The sequence below is a fragment of the Cygnus olor genome, chromosome Z (assembly GCF_009769625.2).
Source record: "Cygnus olor isolate bCygOlo1 chromosome Z, bCygOlo1.pri.v2, whole genome shotgun sequence".
In the NCBI taxonomy this organism is placed as follows: Eukaryota; Metazoa; Chordata; class Aves; order Anseriformes; family Anatidae; genus Cygnus; species Cygnus olor.
In genome coordinates this window covers 6,688,683-6,713,884 of record NC_049198.1, presented here as the reverse complement: position 1 = coordinate 6,713,884, position 25,202 = coordinate 6,688,683, and positions in this window count along the sequence as shown.

Here is a 25,202-nt window from a genome sequence, read left to right as displayed (position 1 = left end):
TCCAATAGAACCCAGCTGTCTCGAATTCAAGAACAGAGATTTGTTTTTTCTTGTTTTCCCAGCTGCAGTAAAATACAAATTTGGCAGAAATAAAAAGATCCAATTACTCATAAGTAAATGGCAGCTTAGACAAAGACAGTTGAGCAGTAATTGTTTTTGTGTTTTCAGTTGTTTCCATTTCAAGCTTTGTCATTGACTTTATCAGTACATGTTCTGCATTGGCTAAGATTTTGGTCAGACATGCCAAGAAAATTAATTTAGAACTTTGCAATAGAAGCAGTTCACACCACACTGGTACCTTCACCATTTTCCAAGTGGTTTCTTAAGGCCTCATTCACTGAATAGGGAACCTGAATTTTGCACTGATACTGAATATTTTCTTACCAAATACTTTGAGAACAAAGGCTGTTTAATATCAATACTGTATAAAAGTTGAGAACAGAAGACCAAGAAAACATGAAAAAATGGAACTGGTAAAATAAAATTTACTCCTGACACTGGGATTTGGTCGCAATACCACATACCTACAACTTTATAAGGGCTGTGAGCTCTGTGATAATTTAATGAATTGAAATGTTCTAATAAGTTCAGTGGGTCAGACCCTTAGCGTATATAAGTTTGTTGGGAAGGGTGCCACACAAAGGACTCTCTAGTCACCAACAAATACTTACCTGCAGCTGAATGTAATCTTTGTGAATGATATAGGTATATATTTTATAGTAATTACGGGGTGGGACTCCCCTCTACTTGTAGCTGTCTTGAAGTTAAGTATCTAATTTAAGCTATTCCCTCAGACTCCCCATAGTTAATGATGAGATATAGCTAAAATGAATCACTTTCTGTAGATCTTCCTTTTAAATACCCATCATAAAAAGGGATGCATTGCCTTCCGGAGGCACTCATCTCCCACTGTCAGCTACAGAGGAAACCCAGTTGTCTAGCTCAGACTAAACACCTAATCTCTCCTGAGATGCAGTTGTACCATTCCATGAGACAATTAGCTGACAAATCAAAAGAAAATGCCATTGTTTCCAGGTAAGGAGAAAAAAAGAAAAAAAAAAAAAAAAGTATGAAAAAGAAATAACAGGATTATTTATAACTTAGATTTTCCTACAAGATTTGTTGGTTGCTTCTTTCTTGCTTTCAGTTTTAAAATGTTTTAAGGAAATTAAAATGTGGTGTGAATTTCCATCCATTCAGAACAATCCCATAAGAACTTCAAAGTTAAGTTTTAAACACCTTGAAATTGCCCTTGCCTTCCTTTGAATTATTGCATTACTTATCCTGTGTCAGCTTCATGCTGTTCTGCACAAATCAAAGAAGTATCTTTAATAATCACACAGAAAACCTGTTTACCTATCAATCTGTCTGGATTCTTATATTGCCAAAAGAGGAATGTAAATTTTGTGTATAGAGATGCAAAAGCACTGTGGTTCACAACTCTTTTGCAGGTAGCAACTTTCTTCAACACAGTAGGCTGCTAAAATTCCTTTGCAACTTCCAGATCTCTTCAAATCTTTCAGTAAAATAAATGATCTTTCAAAGTAATCAAAGAAACAGGAAGAATAAATTTATTCTTGCTACGAGACTGAGGAACACCAGCTTGCTCCACAGTCAACTAAGGAAAAGACTCTGGAATATACTCTTTAAAATGACTTATAGAAGTGTTATTGTTTGGCCTCATAATCTAGGAGGTTATACAGATTGGACACAAATTCCTATTTGGAAAGGATCTTAGAATAACAACTAATAGTGTTTTAACATTTTATTTCTATGAGTTTTACAAACAGATGAGAAAAATATAGTGGCTGTTAATTCTGATGTTTTCTGGAGCTTCAAATGGAAATACATGTTAAACTGGAATGATTCAGGTTCATTTTAAAGAGATTAAATTGATCTTCATTTCTGAAATGAGAGTAGATACCAGTGTTCACACCTTTCACGTGTATCAAAGGATACACCTAAGAAGTTGGCTAAGAACAAGTCACTGGGCTACTGTGACCTTCCCTCAGACAGGTTTAGTAATGTAAATGACAACTATAACTAAATCTTTTTAAAGTCTAGCAGTAGCATGTCCATGCTAATGATCTCACTTTTTTTTTATTTTCCCTAACCTTTCTGGAATGTTGTCCTTGTTAATTGTGTGAAATATATAAATACTGATGTCTCTTAGAAGGTTGCCCTCTATTTCTTAATGAATAATATTAAGTGCTTACACTAAATTACACAGACTTAGTGTTGAAGGAATGTTCAAGGAAAGACTTCATCCCCCCATTAGCACAGGAAAATGCCATCATCCAAGTCTGTATTGACCTAAGAAGGTCTTAGATTGCTTTAACTGCAGTCATAACTTATTATAGTATTTTGATCAAATGGTTATTGCTCAACTTGTTATAGATGAGTGCTAAATGAAAAAAGATCTAACTAACCTCCGTAGTTGCTGTGTAACAAGCAACAACGGGTAAGCTTAACACTAGAGAAAAGGAATAGATAAAAGACAACTTTAAATCATAAATGAAAATAAATTAAAAAATATATAATTAATAAAAACAACAACAACAACATCCCCGCCCCCCCCAAAAAAAAAAAAAAAAAGTTTTATGTACATTTTAATATTTTATCTATTATTTGGGAAACAAAGGGCAATGTAATTCTCATGCTTTATGCCTCCATACAGCTTCATGAACAGTAATTCTGTATCTCCCACAAAACACCTCAGATAGATCTGTTCCATACTGACTTTGTGACATGTAAAACGAAGGGTTACACATCCATAATGGGGAATACAAGTAGCTAAAAAGTTAAAATGGAAATTGGAGTTCCAAGATACACAAATTTCACTCAGGCACTTCAGCTAACATTTCTGATTTATTATTATTTATCTAAAACTGAAAATTCAAATTTTAGCAAGGATTTCTTCTTATCTACCATAACCTATATGTTAATTGTATTCAACAGCACCTTACCCCATCCAGCTTCATGGAAGAAAGGGAATTTCTCCTGTTTCCTCTGACAGATTCTTTCACAGTCTGACAGATCTCTCTATTAAGAAGTATTTTATGATGTCCAGTCTACACGTTTCTCTGTTTAATTCCCTCTTTTTAATTGTGCATCAGTCCCTTTGGAATTACCTAAATAAAGCCTGTCCCTTTCTGGTGTTTACTTCAGTGAATGAATCACAAACAATGATCATAACTTCTCAAAGCTGTCATTTGGTCAATATATATTTAGTTTTTAGGCTTCACAGAGGAAGCCCTTGTGGATACAGGGTTGATCATCTGAGGGTTATCATCTATTTGTTCTTTTTAGTGAGTAGCGGTGCAGAAATGCATTCCAGATTTGATCAAAGGTTTCTAGTATCTTACACTGTTCAAAGGCTGCTCATTCATATTTTACAGTTTCAAGAACAGCATTGACCCAGCAATCAATATGAGATGTTAGGATTTTTTTATTTTTATTTTTTTTATTTTTTAATCCTTACCTACAGTTGCTTGAAGGGAACATGTATGTTTATAAGCTGTCACCAGAGATGAATCTATTTTTATTTTACTTTTCTATAGTGAGGCCAGCAGTTATCACTATCCGAACCTAAAGAAAAAAAAAATAGAATGTTAGTTAATATTGTCACTGTAGATTATAAAAAATTACTTTAGATACAAGCTAGCCCTGTAAAATACAGCCAGGAAAAGACATAAGTACTTGCAATATCCAAGTCCTTAAAAATCAGCTACAAATTTCAGGAACATATCCAACACTATTCAGTGTATCCCAGGGCATTTAAACAGCTGAACTATTTACCATTTCTTATCATATGCATCTGAGCTTAGCTGAAAACTAGAATAATCATTATTTTTATGCCTGGGAAATTTCACATCTCACAGCTTCACAACACTCTTACATAAGTAAATGTTAATTCATAATATTTTAAGTTAAAAATAAATATATAAAACAGAATGTAATCTATCCATGGAGATGGCGAATGTTATCTTTTGTTCATTTTAGGTTTTAATTTTCCCCGAGAGAAATACAATTTTTACTCCAGAAATCTACTATTCTGTTTCTTGTGAGGAGGAAAAGGAGGAAATCTTAAAACACAAGACCCTGAATGCCTAAGGATTTTTTAAGGAATACAAAAGATAGAAATCTGAGGTACTATGTTGCAACAAGTCAGTCTTATCATGTGGGAAGTTTCCCTTTGCATCTCACCTGTGTGTAATGTACTCCATGCATTCAGCCTCTATGTATAAGTAATGTAATATTTACTGGACCAGATTTAATACACAACTCTTTCATAGCCCTGGGGCTGGAACACTCACTGTAGGGGAAACAGATGCCATTTGCTGTGCTGAACCCAATAAAGGAATTTGAATCCAAGTTTCTTGCATCTGGGAAGAGTGCAATCACTGAGAGTTAGACTTCGGTTTTATGACTCACAGGGAATGAACCTTTCTTCTCATCTGCTCCTCCTTCAAAAAAAAAAAAAAAACATTAGGTATAGCATTTCAAGGGTGCTGAATGAATCATTTTAATATCTGATACTTTAAAAATAATCACCTGAAATATTTACATTTGAGTCAAGTCAATGATTTTTTGTTTTGACCTAGGGTTTTTAAAAGGACAAATAAATATTTGAGACTCCTGTTGCTTCTAACCCCTTCCCCAAACCATGCTCTACTGACACCTTCCTGAAGAGAGTCATGACATTGAAGAAAAACCTTTTAGGCAGTGTCATAGAACACTTTACAAGGAAAAAAAAAATATCTATACATATACTAGACAGTAAATGCTAATAAATGTTTACTGGCACATAAAAATAAATTAGCATTGATCAGTAAGGATTTTTTTTTTTTTTTTTTAAACAAAGTTGTACAGATGTGAATCATGTCACTATTGAAGCTGAGGATGAGTTTTAACATCTGGCTGGTAGGTTGTCAAGTGCTACACTTACATTAGTGATATCAGATGGTGTGCGAAAAGAGCAGCCTTATTTTACAAACAGCTTCTGAAGTCCAGTTTTTAACAGGTATCTGGACCACTGCCATCTACCAAAAAAAAAAAAAAAAAAAAAAAGGTCATTTCTTTTCAGGAGCACCAGCAAGCAAACTATTACAGACTGTGCATTTGGTTGTTGGTATTACAAATTTTATCTCAGATGCAGAGTGTGTGAAGTTATCCACGTGTGCACCGGTATCCACACCTTATAAAGCAAGCCCAGCAAGTACTTTCCCAACGATATTGTGATACTGTCACAAAGCAAAGCTCAACAGGTGATAGCCTTGGCATCTGCCTCTGGGAGAATCTGAAATTATAGAAGTATATTGCATTCCATTTATCATGTTGTGCTTGTTAGCATGCTGTTTTATAGGCACATTGCTCCACAGTGTAACCGTTTTAGTGTGCAAACTCTATGTTTTTAGTTTAATTTGCTACAGATATGATATAAAGATAAATGAGATGGTGTTTCTTACCCACCATCCAGAATTGTCCCCAGCAGTTTGCTAGCCATCAATCACAACAGGGATGGAAGACCTTCTGTAACACATTTTAAAAACTCCTTATTTGCAAAGACAAATATGAAGTAAAGAGACATCACAGCATACAATTTCATTCAGCTCTATATATTATGGATTACAAATATACACAGACTTTTTATCCACGAAAATGGGTATGGAGACAAAAATCAAATTCTCTGAACACTGTATGCTTCTGAATTATCACTCTTAAAAATGCAACAATGGTTTGTACTTATGATTTATTCATATGATTTGACCAAGGCCCAGATTCATTTTAGCTAAATTTTGACACTTACATGAGACAATGATGCTGATGATAACTTTTTTCCTTCTCACATGAGAAAGATAGAGACCCCTTTAGCAGTATCCAATAACAGAAACACAATTGACTTAGCTAGACCAAGCACCTACAGGAGCCTCTCAAGCACCTCTCAGGAGCTTCAACAGGTTTTTGAAATTGACTTTTTTTTTTTTTTTTTTTTTTTAATTAAAAGGTCTTTGAGGCCAAGAGTTGACACAGAAGATGTTTTTGGAAACCAGGAGATCTGCATTCATAGGTGTGACATTTCTCTTTCTAAACGTCACTTTTCACCTCACTGTAAAAGGTGATATTTTCCCTGACTGACAGCTCTTCCTGTTTCAAACGAGTTCTTCAGAAACAGTGTTATCTCCTATTGCAAACAGGCAAGCATCATGCCTGAGGTAATGTAGGCCATACCTTGATTTCAGACCTCCTGCTCACATCATGTATCATTTTGAGAATTACTTTAGTTCTAAACAGAATATTTCCTTGCATTGAAATAAAGGTGTTTTTTGTTTGTTTGTTTGTTTGTTTGTTTGTTTTAAACATGAACAGACTCAATAAAACTCATTCTTTTTCAGTTAATGGACCATAATGGATATTTAGTTTAATTTATTGATAAACTTCATATAGAAAATAATATTTTTTAAATGGAAGCTATTCTATAAATTTTTAAAGTTATATTTTATATGAAAATAAATGTTTATAGCATCATAAGTACATTGTGGTAGAGGACATATTTCAATTGTGTGTTAAATGATTTGTCTTTCAAGAATTGACAAGAAATAATTATTGAACAAAAGTCTTTATGCATTTATTATTCTTACTAATATTAATATGAGGGGCTGAAACATTGCTTTTTCTTTCCCCAAGTGTTTCAGATTTTAACTTTTCCCCACTTAAAATGAAACAAGAAGAATATGATGAATAAATTTAAATGACAATCAACTCAGATCAATCAATTTGTTTATTTTGCATTTGTTTCCTTTCTCAGTTAAAAGATAAATACCTCACAGAGGTTAAATCTTAAAAGCAGAAAAAAAAAAAAAAATTAAGCAGAATATTTCTTCCCATTTTAATAAATTAGAACACATATTTCTAAAAGATTTTACATTAAAAAATAAATATTATAAATAAATATTTTTTTCGATAGAGTAAGAGTGACATAAAGGAAAATATATATATACATTTTTTGGTTAAAAAAATGTTTAGAAAAAAAAAATCTAGCAAGTATGAATAAGATCTGTGAAGGTTAGAGAATCTTAATTGTCCTTCCTTTTTATCACCCCATAAACCTACCTTCACTGGCCAGCATGGGACAGTCATTTTCTTTAAAGCAAGTCTTCACTGACACTTGCTACTTAAAGATTAGCACTGGGGGTTTATTTTCTTACCCCAATCATTAAACAAGCCCCTTCTGAATGTGAAGGGTTACAAATTTCCATTGACTACACATTAGTTAAGGATAAAAATAAACCAGAATAAACCAAGAATAAATTGATTTGTGATAACTATGGTGAATGACAGGAATAAAATAAAGAAAGCTGGTGGTATACACCCAGAGTCTTAGAATACTATTAGTTCTGATAAACTAATTATTAGTTATAATGAAGGAGGTTTTCATACAACCACAAACAGGCTCTCCTAGAGGCTATATCAGTATTGCATTTGGACTTACTTCTAGATTTCAAATACTCTTGGTTATAAACTGTCTGGTCACAGGTACTGATTTTCTATTTCTGATCCAATCTTCCTAACTTCAAGCAACCAAGACAGAGACCAATTTATAAAAATGGCAAAAACCATCAGCATGCCCTGTTTCCTATCCCATGACTGAGTCAGCATGTTTTGCTCTTTGGTAACTCTATCCAGTATATAAAGATTTTCCATTCCTCCAAAAGGCTCATGTTCTGGTTCTGAACTATATCAGATGGAATATTAGAACTCTTTTTATAAAAGTCCAGTTGTCTTTTCAGTACATGTTCTGTTTCCTCAGATCAGTCATCCAGAAAATATAACTTGATTATAAGTTCATTAATGACATTTAATATAAAATATCTTAGTGCCCCAAAAATAAATAAACAAGCAAACAACAACAACAACAAAACCAAACAGTTTGTCAGTATTGTAAATATTGTAAAGTAGAGGGGGTAATTAGAAAACATTAGCTAGAAACATGAGTCTTTACAGTGCCGTGTCCAGGAAGATAAGCAAAATACAATTCAAAATGGTGAGAAACTTCTTCTGCTGGATAGCTCTTCTGTCCTGAGAAGCTTGGTCTTGGTAATGGAACATATGAATTAAATAGCATAAACTTGGGATTTTTATTTGTTAACATCACTTGGGATCTTAGTCCAAGGTGGAAACAAACAAACAAAAAAAGGAACAATAAGGACTCAATAATTTCTTAAAAACAACAAAATGAAGAAGGGATGAAAGAAAGATGAAAAAAGTAACTTTACTGACAGATGTGTATAGACATCACTATTTACCTTTTCTGCCTTTTTATCCATACAAGTTTTATAACTCTGTAAGTATCAGTATACTTATGCATAAACATGTAAATGGTAACTGCATATGTAACCAACCAGAAAAGAGAAAATAGCCAAGAATTCAGAGCAGAACTTGGTCTTAGAGGGAGTGTGTTAGGGTCCCTGTATTTTACCTGAAACATATTCAAATACCTTGACGACAAACTATAAAGAACTAGAAAAAGGCTAAAAGATCTATTCTTTCATCACACTTTTATGCTGTGAAATCACTGGAGAGAGATACTTTTTTTCCAAACAGCAAAAAAAGGGACAAATCCTGATATGACTCTCAGCATAATCATTCAAAGAGCAGCAATAATTTATATTTACAATGTTTGATGTCCCACTTTCAGTCTCCACATGTTCACTTTCAAATGTAGCGAGGAGAAAGAAAAACATCCTTGAAATGCAGCTGCAATGGTCTGTATAAAATAAAGTCAGTTCTACCTAAGTATCCACCTGTCCTGAAAATGAGACTATGCAAACTAATATCGGGCAAGAAAAGGAAAACAAACAAAAACAAATTGAAACCACTAAAGTCGACATGATATAGAAAAGGTTCTCCACTCGCTTAATTTGACCATTTTAATGGAGCATGTTGTGTTTATGTTCTGGCTGTTTATGCGAGGAAGTAATGACGCTGTTTTTCCCTTTAAGGGGCCAGAGGGATTTGAGAAGTCATTGCGAGGTTAGCGCTCAGGCTAGTGGTCTGTTCAGCCAGAGAAGCTGTCAGGGCTATGCCTGCAACTCGTGCTGTGCTGTAAGGCTCTGCCCAACTGCATTTCCGAAGGGACGTGTGTGTTTTATGTATGTAACAGATGTTCCATTACGTCTCTTAAAATGACTTCATAAAGCAGAGAACCTTCCCAATTTATTTTAGTTGCTCTCACTGAACAGCTTATCTGGGGCTTGATCCAAGCCCATGGAGTTCAATGGAGAGAATTTTCATTAACTTTTTAGAGCAGACTTCAGATTCGTTAGAGAAAAAGACTTTGGATTATTTCTTGTTTCCTTTGAAAAAAGTCCTCATTGTCTTCAGCACTGAGTATACACTATCCTCTATTTTAGACAGAATTACATATTAAAAGAGAAATTTCCAAAAGTTCAGAGATTCTGCTCAGTTCACACATATGTTGTGATTCTTATCCAAAGTTTAGTCTAATGTTTTTATGTGTTGATTGGGGTTAAAAGTCTTTAAACAGTCTTTAACTTTATAGTTTTTTTTTGATTTTTTTTTTCTCAACAATGCTGATGTTTACGGAACCCACCTGAGATAAGAAGTTAAATAGATAAGAGAAACAAAGCTTTAGTTTTGGAGTGGGTCAGGAAAAAGATCACTCAGATGTCGTTTCCACTAATTGTTTTTTCCACACAAGTGAGAAAGTTCTAAAAAAAAGGGTTTTAAAAAATAAAGTTTTTTAATAAAATGAAAATATTTTATTGTAATACTTCTGCAACAAAATTTATTACATTAAATTTTATTACATATTTCCCTTAACAAAACAATTTATAAATTTATTTTGCTTTTTTTTTTTTTTTTTTTTTTTTTTTTTGTGCGTGTGTCTTTTGTTCCAGAAGTAAATGTAAATTCAAAAAACGTGAGATTATAAACATAGTTCTCATCTCACTGGCTAATTATAATTTTCTTCAAATACTGCTGGAGTAGATGGCTTCTAGAAAGGGTAAGAATTGAAATGAAATTATAGACTATGTGTGTTTCTCACACGAATTGTACCATGATGTCAGACGAGCCAGATTTTGGCTACCTGCAATAATACTTAAAAATCCTTCAAAAAGTCAATTTCCAGTGGTTGTAAGACCATTTTTTTTTTCTTTATTTAATTGGAAATTGAGAGGAAAGATAAACAGCTGCTACTTAGAGTGTTCAAGAGCAAACAAACAAAAGATAACATGCAAACAAACCCAGACAGTTCTTGCTAATACAGAATATTCCTACCCTGTCTTGAGGCAGAAAAGTTTTGCTTCTTCCCCAGAAGCAATGCAGTCATGTTGGCATTAGGTTAAACCTAAATGACCACGTGTAAATATATATATCTTTAAACAGGTTTAGTATTTTGTACTTGATATTAAAAAAAAAAAAAAAAAAAAAAAAAAAAAAAAGAAAAGGAAAAGAAAAGAAAATAAAATCTACAAAGTGCTTGTGTACATGCTCAGCTCACCCAGTAGTCTTTTTTTTTTTTTTTTTTTTTTTTTTAATATGATGGATGACCTGAGGATAAGTACAAAAACAGAGTAAGCACGTCGTGAGTCTTCTTTAACAGCACATGGGCCTGAAAGCTTATGGGCTTCCTAAACCAGGGGTGGTATCTTTGTATTTACCAGATTTTGAATGCAATCCATCATTGCTTGAGTTATGTGCTAACACAACTGGTGTTAACTGGAGCTTTGTGGCTTCCTGATTAAAGCTTGTTCATGTCTGGCCAGCTGGGTCATAAGCAGTCATTATGAAACTTCCTTTCCATCGAAATTTTTAAGAAATACTTCAGAGCTCTAGGGCTTTGGATAAAAGTTAGGCTAAGTCTAAACCTTTGTGGAAGGAAAGTGGCAGAAAGTGTTTTCCACCTCTCTTTATGTACAGATATTTTCTGCAGAGCTTGAGCAAAGGAGATGCTCCAGAGACTATAAAATGCAGACAGAAACGCAGAGAGAAGACATAGTTGGAGAATGGTGTGGTTTTTCATTGGAAAGCATCAGGGTCTGAAAAACTACAGGAGGTTTTTAGTCATGAAGAGTTTGAGAATAAAACCAAGATTTGCTGGAGGGAAAATAAAAGAGAGGGAATACAGAAGAACAGAAGAACCATGGTGTACATTAGTGCATGATATCACTCAAAGGGGTATTTTCATTTACATTAGTTTAACTATTCCAGTGAGCATATTAATCCATTTGCCTACTGTGCTGTTCTACCCTCCTCACTTCTGTTTGCACTTTAATCTTTCTCTCCCCTCCCTGCTGTCAGAATATTATCCTCTCTCAGGTTCATTAGGATACAGCTATGGGAGAGCTTCTAGCTTCATTATGTGCCTAAGTCCTGTAGGCCTTGCTTGGACAAAGCTGTCATTGCAGTCAAGTGTGACTTGTGCCTGAAAGCAGGCGTCAGGATCAGCTTCTGTCAGGGTAATAAGAATGTTACTACTGGGGTCACAACAGTGCTTAGATGGGCCAGGAATGAGGACCGTGCTGTGTTGAGTGTCTACAAGTGTCTACCAAGCACCACCTTCTTATGGTGTGTTAACAATCTAAATGCTTCTGTTTTCCTCTGAAGATGGGAAAGTGAGACATGGTAAATCAGATGAATGCCAAGAAGGATGGAAGCAGAGAGAGATGTTACTGTCACCTTCACAGGGCAAACCCTTTCTCACTCCTCTCTTACAGTTAAAATGAATATCCTTCTGAACATGCTCACAAAAGAGGGAGTCTAACGTAGTCACAATTAGACATCTAATGTTTTGATGTCAAAGACATGGCAGATACGTCCCTTCATGAGTGTGGGAAGTGATTATAATGTCTAGTTTCTACTGTATGACCCAGAACTGGGACAGGAATGTGAAAGTTTTACACTTCAGGGAAGGGAAGGACAATTATAACTGCATATGATTTGTGCATTGAAAAAGCTTCTAAATTATGAAGGTCAATGGAAAAAAAATTAAAAAGAAGAAAGAGAGAGAGTGTCTAAAATTTGAAGGGGCATTATGAAAAAAAGAGACGCATAACTGAACTGTCATGGGCATATGTGGAGTGTATGATAGTATTTCATTCACTTACCTTAAAAATTGTCTTTTTAAAATAAGTTAATATGTCATATCTGTTAAATAGATAATCATCAGTTTTCTGTGTGGACAGATCTTCCCTTGGAATAGTGTGTGAGAAGAAGTGAGAAAGAAAAAAGAAAGAGAGGGTTCTAATGAACCAGTGGTATGGATCCAAAAAGCTGCTCCTGATCCATCTTGAGTTAATTTGGATGATCTCTAGAGAGAGTAACACAAAAGAAAGGTGTGAAGAAATAAGGGTTAAGTCAGAACCAATTGCCATAAAACAGTCCACACCTTCTTCAAGAAGAGGAAGAAACCCTTGTGAACAGCACCTTGTGCCCTCAGCTCTTCTTGACTTCCATGGCATACCATGAAGGTGTGAGTCTTCTAATGTGCATTACAATTCAGGACTCAGGTCAGAACTATCAGTGTAGTGCCAACCCCATTTGAAATTCAACGTAAATACAACTGGAATCAGTGAAGATTTTTTTAAGCATTTTTATTTTCTTATGTCTTAAATAACTAGGGATACTTCTAAAATAAATAGAAATGCATTGCTGCAAATTGACTGCCAAGTGACCATCAGTTCCCCTGAGATTCCTAACAACACAGAAGGCAGTAGATGTGGCTCGTGCTAGGAAGTTTCTATACCATTCCAAAGTGAATTCGTAGAAGAGATCTTCAATGTCTGCACAGTCTGGGCAAGAAAAAGATGGTTCTAAGGGTGTCAAATGTATTTCTGATCAGGTAGTTTACTCTGTGTGAGTGGAAAAATTTAAAATTATTTATAAGTTTTGACATTCTTCCACTGAAGAAAAATGTTATTCCAGAGGAGATTTTGCAATACAATGTTGCTAATGTTATGGGAAGAAATACAGAAGGAACTATGAATTTCTCCCTCCCAAAGTCTGATGTAGGTTTATCTTCTGAGTCTTCAATTTTATCATTTAATATATCAGTTATTACTAAAAAGAAACACATCAGAGGTATAAGAATAATTTCTTAGTATAAATATGGGGCTTTACTAATATTTACTGATTATTCAGTGCTTCTCCTCACTCCTATTAGACATACAAGTTAAGAGACGCAAAAGAAAATTGGTTTGTTTTGCTATACTATGTCATGCTTTGTCAGAACAGGTAATTCAGTTGTGAAACTCAATGCCACAGATTGTAGTGTGGGCTAAAACTACAAATTGCCCTTAGATTATATTAGTTTACAGAATCCCTGAAAAATCCATTATGAAATGATAAGCAAAATAGTATAGGTGGAATGTTTGGCTTTGGAAATCCTTAGGATTCCCTCTTCCAGACTGGCAGAACCTGGAGAACAGGAGCAAAAGTATTACTGGCCTCTTTGTCTTCTATCCAAACCTACTACTGGCCACTGTCAGAGATGAGACACCAAAACAACTGAACATATATGTGACTTGTTTAACTATTTTTATGTTATGTCTTTACATGTGGTAGTATCATTATTCCCATTTTACATGAAAGACAGACAAATTGTAGAAAGGGATTCATCCAACATCACACACTGTTTCACATGGATAAGTCAATTGGCTGCATGTTTTTCTCCAGGGCCAACTGTTCACATGAACTGACGTAACTCTCTTTATCTATAGTAAAATTCCAGTTCTTCAGAGAAGAAATCCAAATGTAGGACAGAGAAAACTGCTTCCTATAAGCCACATGAACAGGAACACAGAAGCACCAGTCGGCTTAGACATCAAATTCAAGTTTGCAGTAGTTTCTTGAATCCCAGAAACCCAGACACATCTACATCCTCTACAGAAATAGTTGGAAACAGAGACTTCAGTGATCAAAACATGAGAGAAGTTTGGAATGGATACTTTGGAGTAATAGATCTGACACTGTAATGTTTGTAGCCTTTGAAATTCTGAATTTAAAACCTCAGCTCCAGTGCCTGCTTTTGAATAGAAATGGATAAATTTGAATTGGAAATAGAAGAAATTATTTTGTATAATTATTTTATAGTGATGTTGTAGCATATAATAAAATGCCAAAGTATACAGCAGATTATCAGAGTTTCATAGGTAGTTTTTTTTTTTTTTTTTTTTTTTTTTTTTTTTTTTTTTTTTGAGGGGGATGCTAGGAAGGAGATAAAGTCACTGGAGAAGCTGTAGTAAATAGCAATTTGTGTAAAAACATTAAAAAAAAGTCTATGAACTTTTTTGTCTCCTTATATTCTTACCGTCAATGAACTTAATTTTTATGTAATAAATCTTCTCAGTTTTTATATTTTTTAATATTATTTTTCAATCTGATTCTTTAGGAAGGAACAACATAATGTTATTAATATGAAGAAAAAAAATAAAGTTAATTACTTAACTTTTAAATCAGGAAAATAAAAATTATTATTTTTTTGTTTGCTATTAGTATTTTTGTTTACTGTTCATGAGAAAATATTTATTTCTGAGAGGTTTTGGAAGTTGCAAAGGTTTTGCTACTTTATTTGTACATATCCTTTATGATATCCTAGTCCCAAGCAAACACTGAAAGATCAGTGAGATTTACGGTTTTAAATTATATACTCAGTTTATGAAAGCAATAACAAACCCAAACCAACCAAACAAGAAGGTGTAAGTGAATATTGAGAATTAATTAATTAAATAAATAAATATAAACAAGACAAAATATGGGACTCTGTATGGGAATGTTGCCCTACCACAAAAGTATAAACTGTGAGATTGAAGTGGGAAAAGTGAACAACCAACACTGAACATAGCTAATGAAAGTCTTCTCTGGCATTGATCATGGACTATTTCATCTTCAATATAGTGATGCCTGTGTATTCTTGTCTCTTAAGATGAAACAGTGATAACTATGTTATTTTCTAGGGATTGGAAGTTGAGGTAGATACCATGTGCTTCATAGTGCTGACAAATATTGAAGAGTTTGTGCTAGAGAATAGTGTCATAATTCAGAGAGTCATGAATTATATTTGCCATGCTGCAGGTCTTCACATTAACAGCTAACTGCTGTGTCTGTGTATAAGTACACAGCCAAAGATCATTACTGAACAGTCCTGGAGCATAAAATTTCCACCTGTCCTGCCAGAAGGAAATGTCTTTTCTGTTTCATGCTATTCAATTGAATTGACCCTCTAGGACAGGAAATTCCCCCTAACCAGGAAAAAGGGAATATAATTGCTGGAGGAGTGGATGTCTCTTCAAATGCCAAAACATCATTTTCCATAAGATTAATATCTGGGGGAAGATTTAAATCCACAATAATTAGGAAATTTGGCATCAAGACACCCAGCCACTCTCTAATTCATTTTTCTATACCAAAAAGAAATTTTGACATCAAAAAGAAATGGACATGATGTTATTTGCTGTATATGTTGTTATATCACAGTGAACAGAGTTTGGGCTTGCAGTGGGAACCTCCTTAATTTAAATCAGTCCTATAACGTTGGTCTAACAGTCAGCAGTGTCCTCTATGTACAATTTGTTTTGATGTGAGATTCTTTATCTGTGAGTTGTTGCTATGGGAGACTGTAATAACTTCTAATGACAGAGTAAAAAGGGTTCTGTTTACATGTTTAAAAATATACATAGTTGGAACAAGTATACATGTAAGCACATACATATACACATGTACCTCTGCATACATATATAGATATTTATGTCTATTTCTATATTTACATTTATATAAACTGTCCATAAGATAAACAATGCCTAATTGGGCTATAGCTATCTATGCATTATTATAAATCAGAAAGAAACATGAGTGTAGAGATTTTTTTCAGACCAAAAACTGAATCCTAGTGGGCAGTTCATTAAAAGTGGACTGTAACTGAGGCAACAGTTATTATTCTGTTATTATATATATATATAAAGTTATATATATACATAAAGTTATTATGCTTTATTATTCTTCTACAACAGGAAAGGCTTAGAAAAGAACTCCACCACTAAGAGCTTTTGAAAATCAAGGTCCATCAGCTCAGTATCATGCAAGATGTAAAATACATATAATCTGTGGCTTGGACAGTGTATATGATCTGACCAGGTAGGTACTTCACAGACTATCCATTTGCACATGTGGTGACCAGATCTAGGCACAAAAATGAAGTATTTACTTGAATTTCCTGACACATGCTATAAGAAAGGTTCAGAACCTCTTGAGCATACCACTAATGTTTTTATTATTATTATTATTTTATTTTTATATTTATTTATTTAATGTTATTATTATTATTATTATTATTATTATTATTATTATTATTATTATTATTATTATTATTATTCATTGATTGCTAGACTAAACGAGCCTCTCCTGGTGCTAAAGAATCAGTTAATGTGTTATACTTCTGAAGAGCATCCTACATACAGCAGAAGGTAATTGCAATTGAAATTGGTAGAAACCTAGGTCTTGTGCAGCTGTAGGGCTTAAGGCCTGTTTTTAACTTAAATCTCCTAATGAAATAAGTGCATATAATTATAAATTTTTACAAACCTTCTACATCCATCCATTCATTTTAGAAATGAGAATAAAGTTTTTCCTTCTTTTATATGCGTCTTTTCAGAAACGTGTCTAATGAGTTTACTTTCCAATATCTTAATTTGAGTAAAAATATCCTGGTCACACTACAGGACTGGGTCAGTCCTTATCACTGAATCACACAATCACAGAATGGTTGAGGTCAGAAGGGGCCTCTGGAAATCACCTAGTCCAAGCCCCCTGTCAAACAGGGTCACCTAGGGTAATGCATATAATCACTACTTTGAAAAAATATATATATATATTTACTTTGTTGATTCAGTGGTTGTGTTTATAAAAAGACTTCCTTACCCATGTGTGGGTAAGCACATAGAAAAATATATGTGCAACAGAAATTCTTGCAAAAACTGGGATGAAATGCTCACAACTTGGTTATACAGTGCATTTTCCAGAACAGCTGAGAGATACTTTACCTTTGTTGGTAACATCACATGATGCCCAGTGTCTCTGGTGTCAAAAAGTAACACATTAAGACTCATTGTATGCTTTTACCACCTATCATAAATCTGAGCATGGTGAAGTGGAAATCTAATATCAGAAACTTTCTCCCAGTCAAAATAAATTGTTAAAGTTTCAATGTCTTCCTCACTCTACAAATAGAAAGAAGCTTGTCTCAACACACCTGTTGGCAGAACCCACTGAAAACTATCTTACTTTACAGGTTATTATTTTAAATATGTAAAAGCAATAACACCTCCCCTGTAGGGCCACTTTCCTTCCAAGTTTCAGAAAAAAAATAAATATATAAATGAAAAGGGAAAGGGAAAGGGAAAGGAGAGGGAGAGGGAGAAGGAGAGGGAGAGGGAGAGGGAAAGGGAAAGGGAAAGGGAAAGGGAAAGGGAAAGGGAAAGGGAAAGGGAAAGGGAAAAGGGAAAAGGGAAAAGGGAAAAGGGAAAAGGGAAAAGGGAAGGGAAAAGGAGAAGGAGAGGAAGAGGAGGAAGAAGAGGAAGGGGAAGGGGAAATATTAACATTCAAGAATTCAGAAAAGGCATCTCATAAAATCAGAACTGAATTTTCTGCAATCAACTCATTTTCTTCCAATGAAATAATTAACAGTAGCCTAAAACTTGTTGAATCTGTCTGTCAACTGGTCTGAATGTGAAAGAAGAGGAAATTTCCAGTGCTGTGTATACCATCCTGACATTATACATATTTAAATGGCTCAAATCCTAAGCAACCTTAAACTGTATCTACCATACTCTGACAGCCTCCATTAATCTTAGCCTTTAATCTTAGTTAACCTATTAATACCTTTAACACTACAGTATGTGGAGAATACTGGGGGACTAATGCATAGGTCTACCTCTAGGCTATATGCCGTCTAAACTCTAATTTAAGTAGGATTTAGATGGTGTGGAAGCTTTGTACTGATTCTTTGCATCATATTGTACTCTTTCAATAATTAACAATAATTCCATATGCCACTGTCTGCTCATAGCATTATAGTTTTGTTCTCCTTTTGTCTGTCCTCTCTTCCCTATTCTGCAGGAAAATAATAATAATGATAATAATGATAATAATGATAATGATAAATAATAATGATTAATAATAATAATAATAACAATAATAATAATAATAATAATAATAATAATAATAATAATAATAATAATAATATAACAATAATTTCAGCAGTATTTCTAAATTAACATATATATATTTTTCCTTTATTATTTAACCAAAATTAAGAGGGATATTTGGAAAATAAAGGAGCATTTTCCTCCTCTTTTTTTGACCACTCCTAACCTGTATACTAACAATAGGCTGATCAGAAATTAAAGTCTATTTTAAACAATATTTACACGTAAAACCCTGACTTTAGTTTCTTCTTTCCGGAAACCCATATTCAATTCACATTGTCATCTGAAAATGGGCTGGGTTGATAAAGATGAAAAAAAAAAATAGCGTTTCTTAATTATATGTTTTTAATCATTTTTTTTTCAAACTTATTAAGAGCAGCAACAAACTGACTTTGATCAGGTATTTGATGAAACTACTATGTGTATGTAAGCAGAAGTGTTATACAGATACCTGCATAACTAGACAGACAGGCAGACTTTTTTTTTTTTTAAAAAAATTTAATAAATCAATGAAAACATTAATTCAATCCAAGTCTTGATTGTCAGATAATGGTAATTGGAGTAGATTAGTTACAATTAATGGAACTATGACTGTTTATGCCAGCTGAGATTCAGTCCCACTTTTTCAGTCCCACTTTTTTTTCAGTCCCACTTTTTTTTCACTTTTGAAAAAAAAAAAAATATTTATTTGGTGCTTATTTTCAGTTGCTTTATTGTTGTTGTTGTTATTACTATTATTATTATTATTATTATTATTATTGAAAAATGAAGAAACATGCTCCTATTAACAATTTAAAAAGAAAGAGGTAAGGTGGGCAAGTCAGCAGAATCAATTTCTTGCGGTGCAATTCTTTTATCTAGAGGATGTTTGACTAATACTAATTGCCTGTTTGTTTGCCCATTTGTTTTAAGGAAAGTGACACCATGCATAGCCATTTAAATTTTAATTGAACACTCCAATCCTTTATCTTTTGATAGAACAGCACCCAAACATTACACTTCCATCACCTCCCTTCAGCATTACAGGTTCCTCCTTGTAACAGAGTCTTCCTCCATGAGCTTCACATGAACTTCACATCCTTCCCAGGCTGTAAAAACATGGAAAGTCTTGCTATATAGAATGATACTAATCAATTTATCTGCAAATTAGACAAGTTTTCTTAGGATTGGTAGTATTTTTAGGCAGTGTTTCCATTTCTCAGCATCAATGAGACATACAACTCTTTCTGATTTATTTTTGTTGTCAGATAACGTCATAAATCCTGACATTCAGAAAAGTATGTAAAGATAAATATAAGCCCAATTTAACTGAAATGTAGTTACATTTAAAGTACTTTTCGAGATCTCCTTTGTACTTGGACAACAAAGTCTACTGACGTTTCAGAAAACTAACAACAACAACAACAAAAAAAACTAGCAAAACATAACATAAAACTTGACATGAAATAATAATGTAATATAACATAACATAACATAACATAACAGTATAACACAATATACTGTGATATAAGATAACATATAATCATGTAAGAGAAACCCCAGCCCTTCTAGCAAGGAATAGTATTTTTACAAGTTAAAAATTCTCTGCACTCCAATTGACGGAAGCATTTTATAGCAAGCATTATAAAGCAAAGACATACAGTGAATAGCAGTCGAGAAGAGTAGCTAACTTGAGCTCTAACAATGGCCTTTGAGTCATCTACTCAGCTCCTTTTTGTGACTTGATGTTACTAAAGATTTTTTATCAAACTTAAAGTTTTGAAAGGTCTAGACACTCACATGCTACCTGACAGAGGCCTACCTACTTAGGTAAAGTTGCATAGTCTTAAAAAATAATTCTTTAAATATTTCATTTATTTTTGGTTAAGAATCCTTATCAAAAATAAGAATCAAATGTTTCTTTTATCCCTATTGACATTATTCGTAGTGAGCATGCAGAGTGGTCAAGTGTCATGAATGAAATTCTTGAAGTTAAAAGATCTGTTTCACTTCACCTCCTTGCCCTTTGTTAACCTTTGGCAAGCTATTCAGGTTGGCCACTGCACTGGTGTTTGAACACAGTGATTTTTATTTTTGGAAGTCTTCATTTTGTTGTGCTCAGTAATGCCTAGCTCTTCCTTAATTTCAGAGGATCTGAGCACTAAGTCATAGAGGAAAAGTAGTGTTGCAGGTGATCAGCATCTAAGACCAGGTCAAGAGCTCAAACATGGGGACAGCTAACATTGTGGCCATCAGCTTCAGTGCATCTTCTATGTGCCAGCAATTAAATGAATATAATACCATGCATTAAGACAGTAGGGCATATATATACATATATATATATATATACATATAAAGCCCAAAATTGTGATACAAACTAATAATTAATAGATTCTGTGACAATATATCTGCCCAATAATACACTCAACTATTATCTATTGAGCAAAAATGCAGAGCAAAGAATCCCATGCACCATGATCCAACATTAAAAAAAAAAAAAAAAAAAGAGCAAAACTCACTAATTTATGTCAAGGTTTTGGAGGAGGGAATACTTAACACCTTAACACAAGTGACAAATGTCAGTTTGGATAATTGCAATAATTTCTTCTGTTCACACTTTAGCATTGAGTATGGCATAATTGTTTTATGCTCTTGGGAGGAGGAGGTTGTCACCTGGGTAACAATGTGGATATGGACAGCTACAGGTGAATAACCGATGTGCTACCAAAATACCCTACATTTATTTTACTAGGTATATATGTAATGCTATGTTATATAAACCTTCTTTTTTTCACTGACTGAGGACAATGTGGGTTTTGAATAAATTCAAGTGATTTTTACTTTAAAATCTGATTTCTCTTTACCTTTTGTTTTGTGTTGTCATATGTACAAAAGTCGGTAGATGTAATGACAGAGATACTCCAAGGGATATTATAAGAAAGTCTTGGTTTGTGATTAATGATGCTGTCTTTTTCTTTATACCAGATATATATATCTGAAAAACCTTTAAAATGGATGGCTAAATCCAACTAATCCATTTCACAGGTTTGAAAACAAAGAAAAGGAGGAACTCAGTGTCCACTTCTTCCAAGCATCAAAAGCTGTTCTGTCATCTAAGCCACAATGTTTTTCAGTAAAGTCCCATTTGGTTAGAGGTACTCACAGAACACAAGGTAAGAGTGTATTTAAAATCTTTCTTATATGAGGGCATAAATTTAATCACTTGCTTACACAGTGGCCATTTCAAACTCTAGAGGCCTGACTTAGTAGGATGTTTTGCAGCATATCCATTACGCTTGTTTGGCTGATGGGATTCTTTGCCCTGATTTTTTGTTAATTTTTTAATTGAATTTGGTCCTTTTGTAGCTCAGGTGCATCACTTTTAGTCTATCTGCTTTGTAACACTTGTATTTTTTATGTAATTTCAACACCCTTCTTTTGAGACCTTCAGACCTTCGAAAAGCTGTGTTTTAAGAGTAGAACAAGTCGTTTGACAGAGAAACAGCATTATAGTTTGTTTGGTTGTTTGGTTGTTTGTTTATTGGAAGAGCCTCACATGACTTGTAACAAATGTAAATAAATACTGAAATCTTTTACTCAAGTTAAAAACAACTGAAACTTCCTGGATTCTGCCAAAGTGACACAGAATAAGGAGAACAAAAAGCTTTGTGCGGAAATCTCCCTATGCTTTTCTGAAACATATGGAGAACAATAAGTGTTCTGTCTCAGAAAATATCTAACAAAGATCTTAAAGCATCAAGTAACTGGTTGATTGATTACACAGAAGAAGAAAATGTCTGTTTCCCTTATTTTATGCATGCTGTCCACAAGTATAGGTATTAAAATACCTTAACATTTCTATGTTGGTGAGGAATAGTGAGGCACTGTAATTAAAAACTGTTAAAGCTGTTTGACTGATCATATCTTCTGGCTTGCAAAATCTCTTATGTGCAGGTGTGTGCATTAATGGAATCCATTAAATTCATATATTTCAACTGATAGTAATTTATGATCTTTTATAAGATCTGTCATGAAACACAGTCGGAGATATAGGATTGTCTCAGTGCATTACATAGCAAATTGTACTCCCCTTTTCTCTGAAATGACTTGATTTTAGAGACTAAATATGAATGTCAATGCATTGGACAGTCACATTAAGTATACTTTTTGCTCTACCATTTCCTGGGAATATGTGGAATAAACCTTTTATTACTGGCAAAGCTGAGAACAAGAGTGAACAATATTCAAAGTGGCCGAGGAAAAAATGTGTGGGATCTACCTATTCTACCTATCTACCTATTTCACTTTATACATGAAAGGAGAAAGAGATTGAGTGTGTAACCCTCATTTATGAGATGTAATGGCTCTCCTATGGGTTGCTAACTATTCTTTTCAACTGGTATTTTTTACTTTTTTTCCTCTTGCTCCTTTTATAGACTCTAAAGGATGAAGGGAAAAGCCATTTTTTTCAGCCACTCCACATCAAATTTCTAGGCCAATTCAACCCTGGAAAGGTATAAAAATCACTCACAGAATCACAGAATCATCTAGGTTGGAAGAGACCTCCAATGTCAATAATAAAGGTTCTTTCTTTTGTTGCAGAGAAACACAAGATGTATGTCAGGTGAAAGAGGGAAATAAGGGCTGATTAGAACAGAAAACAGAGAAAAAATATAGTTTTATGCCCAAAGTTTAATGGGTTACTGAAGGATAATAGGTAGACTACATCAGCTCTTAAAATGCTTCTGGCAAATATCTCGGGAAGGCTTTTGTCTTGTTTTTCTATTTAATAGAATATTTAGACTATCATAATTAAGTATAGATAGTCAACATATTAAACAGATTAGGATCTGTTGTATATAAAAATCTTCATATACTTATCTAATTATACATTTATTAGTTAGGAGTTATAATACCATCACATAAAGCTTAAATATTCACCTTCTTTTTAATAAATTATTTTACAACTTAAAAAAAATATTATATATATATATATATAAAATCTGTCATACTTCAGCTGTTGAATATGACATTTCGTTAGCCTAAGAAAATCCTATGTCACTGGAATTTGAATCCAGCCATCCTAAAAGTAGAGCAACAAGCTATACCCCTAGAGAAAACAGAAAATACAAGTTCTTGGCCACTGTTTTCTTCCTCTGATTACTATGGACCTGTGTCCCATTTTGTCTGTAGGAGGTTTATCTACCCTTGGCTGCCACATAACCATTCATATCTGTGACACTATTTGAGGGAAAAATGAAAGGATATGATTGAACAGAAAGAAAGGTACATTGAAATGGATCAGTGAAAGGGACAGAAGAGCAAGACAAAAGAGACACAAAATAGAGACTTAAAGTAGCATCTGAGAAGGTAAAAGTGTTATCTTTCTCTCTTTTAGATTGCTCTAAAGGGCGGAAAAAAGGCAGATGCTCTCTGAAATCCAGAATTTGACTGATTTCAGAGCAAAATAAACAAAATGATCAAGGAGTTGCAGGCAGTGAGTCACGAGGAAGACAAAAAATCTGCATTGCTTGGTTAATGCTGACTACCAGGCAATCTGTAAACTTTCTGCATCAATGTAGAAGAGGATCTTTTAATTCATCTATTTAGATCTATTTATATCTATATATATATATTATTTACATCTATTATATATATATTTATATATATATTTACATCTATTATAATTATATATAATTATATATATATATATTTAATATATATATTAATATATATATATTATATATTATATATATACATATATATATATATATATATATATATATAATATATAATTATATATATATTTACATCTATTTAGCCTTTATATCTATTTTAGATATAAAGGGCATACTATGAAAAGGAACTTCCTTTGGGATAAGTTGCAAAAACAAGCATTTAACTGAAACTCTCACCTCAACAACCAACAGAGCACAGAAGAGACAGATATTTCAGAAGAATGCAGTGTTATACCACAAGCTTTCTGTCTTTATGGGACATAAAGAAGGTCTCCTTAATGCAGAGCACAGGTGGACTGTGAAAAAATCTAGGGAAGTGACGAAAGCTCCGAGACTGGCTAGCAAATGTATACAAAAGCAGAGATTCCCGTGCTGGTAGGAATGAATCAGAAGACACAAAGCCATATCCTCAGGTAGTGGATGTCATTCAAATGATTTTTGTGCAACTAGACCAGGTGATGATTACACTCCCTTTTTTTTTTTTTTTTTTTAATTAAAAAAATAAAAAATAAAATAATACAGATGCTGTGAAAGAGATTTCAGGCCAAAGTAGCATGATCATTTGATTGTTTGAAGAGAACATGTCATCCATACTGCTATAGCTCTTATATGTGTGTTTGTTTATGACAACATATATCCATTTATAAATAACATTTTATAAATAACATGGTCAAAATACTGAGGTAAGGTTTTTGGATTCAGAAGAATCTTTTTGGAATAACTCTCCATCCACAGTTTCTGCTGTAAGAAAAGCTGTTATTATAGCTGGAACAAAGAAAGGACTTGAAAACTGCTTTCAGACAAAAAAAAAAAAAAAAAAAAAAAAAAAAGAAGGACAAAAGAAGAAAAACAGGATTAACATGTGTGAATGTGCTGGTTTCACACTGGTGGCTAGCTAAACTCCACCATACCTCTCTCTCACTCCCCCTCATCAGAGGAACGGAGGGAAAAATATGATAAGAAAAGACTCATGGGTTGAGATAAGGACAGGGAGATCACTCACCAATTGTTGTCACAGAAAAAACAGGCTCAGCACAGGGAGATTAATATAATTTATTGCTTATTGCTAACAGACTAGAGCAGTGAGAAACTAAAAGCAAACTAAACCCACCCTCCCCACCATACATCCTCTTCTACTTCCTCCCTCTGACTGGTGCAGGGAACCAGGGAATGAAGGATATGGTCAGTCCATAACACTTTGTCTCAGCTTCTCCTTCACGGTCACTCTCTTCCCTACAGCATGGGGTTCCTACCATGTGGC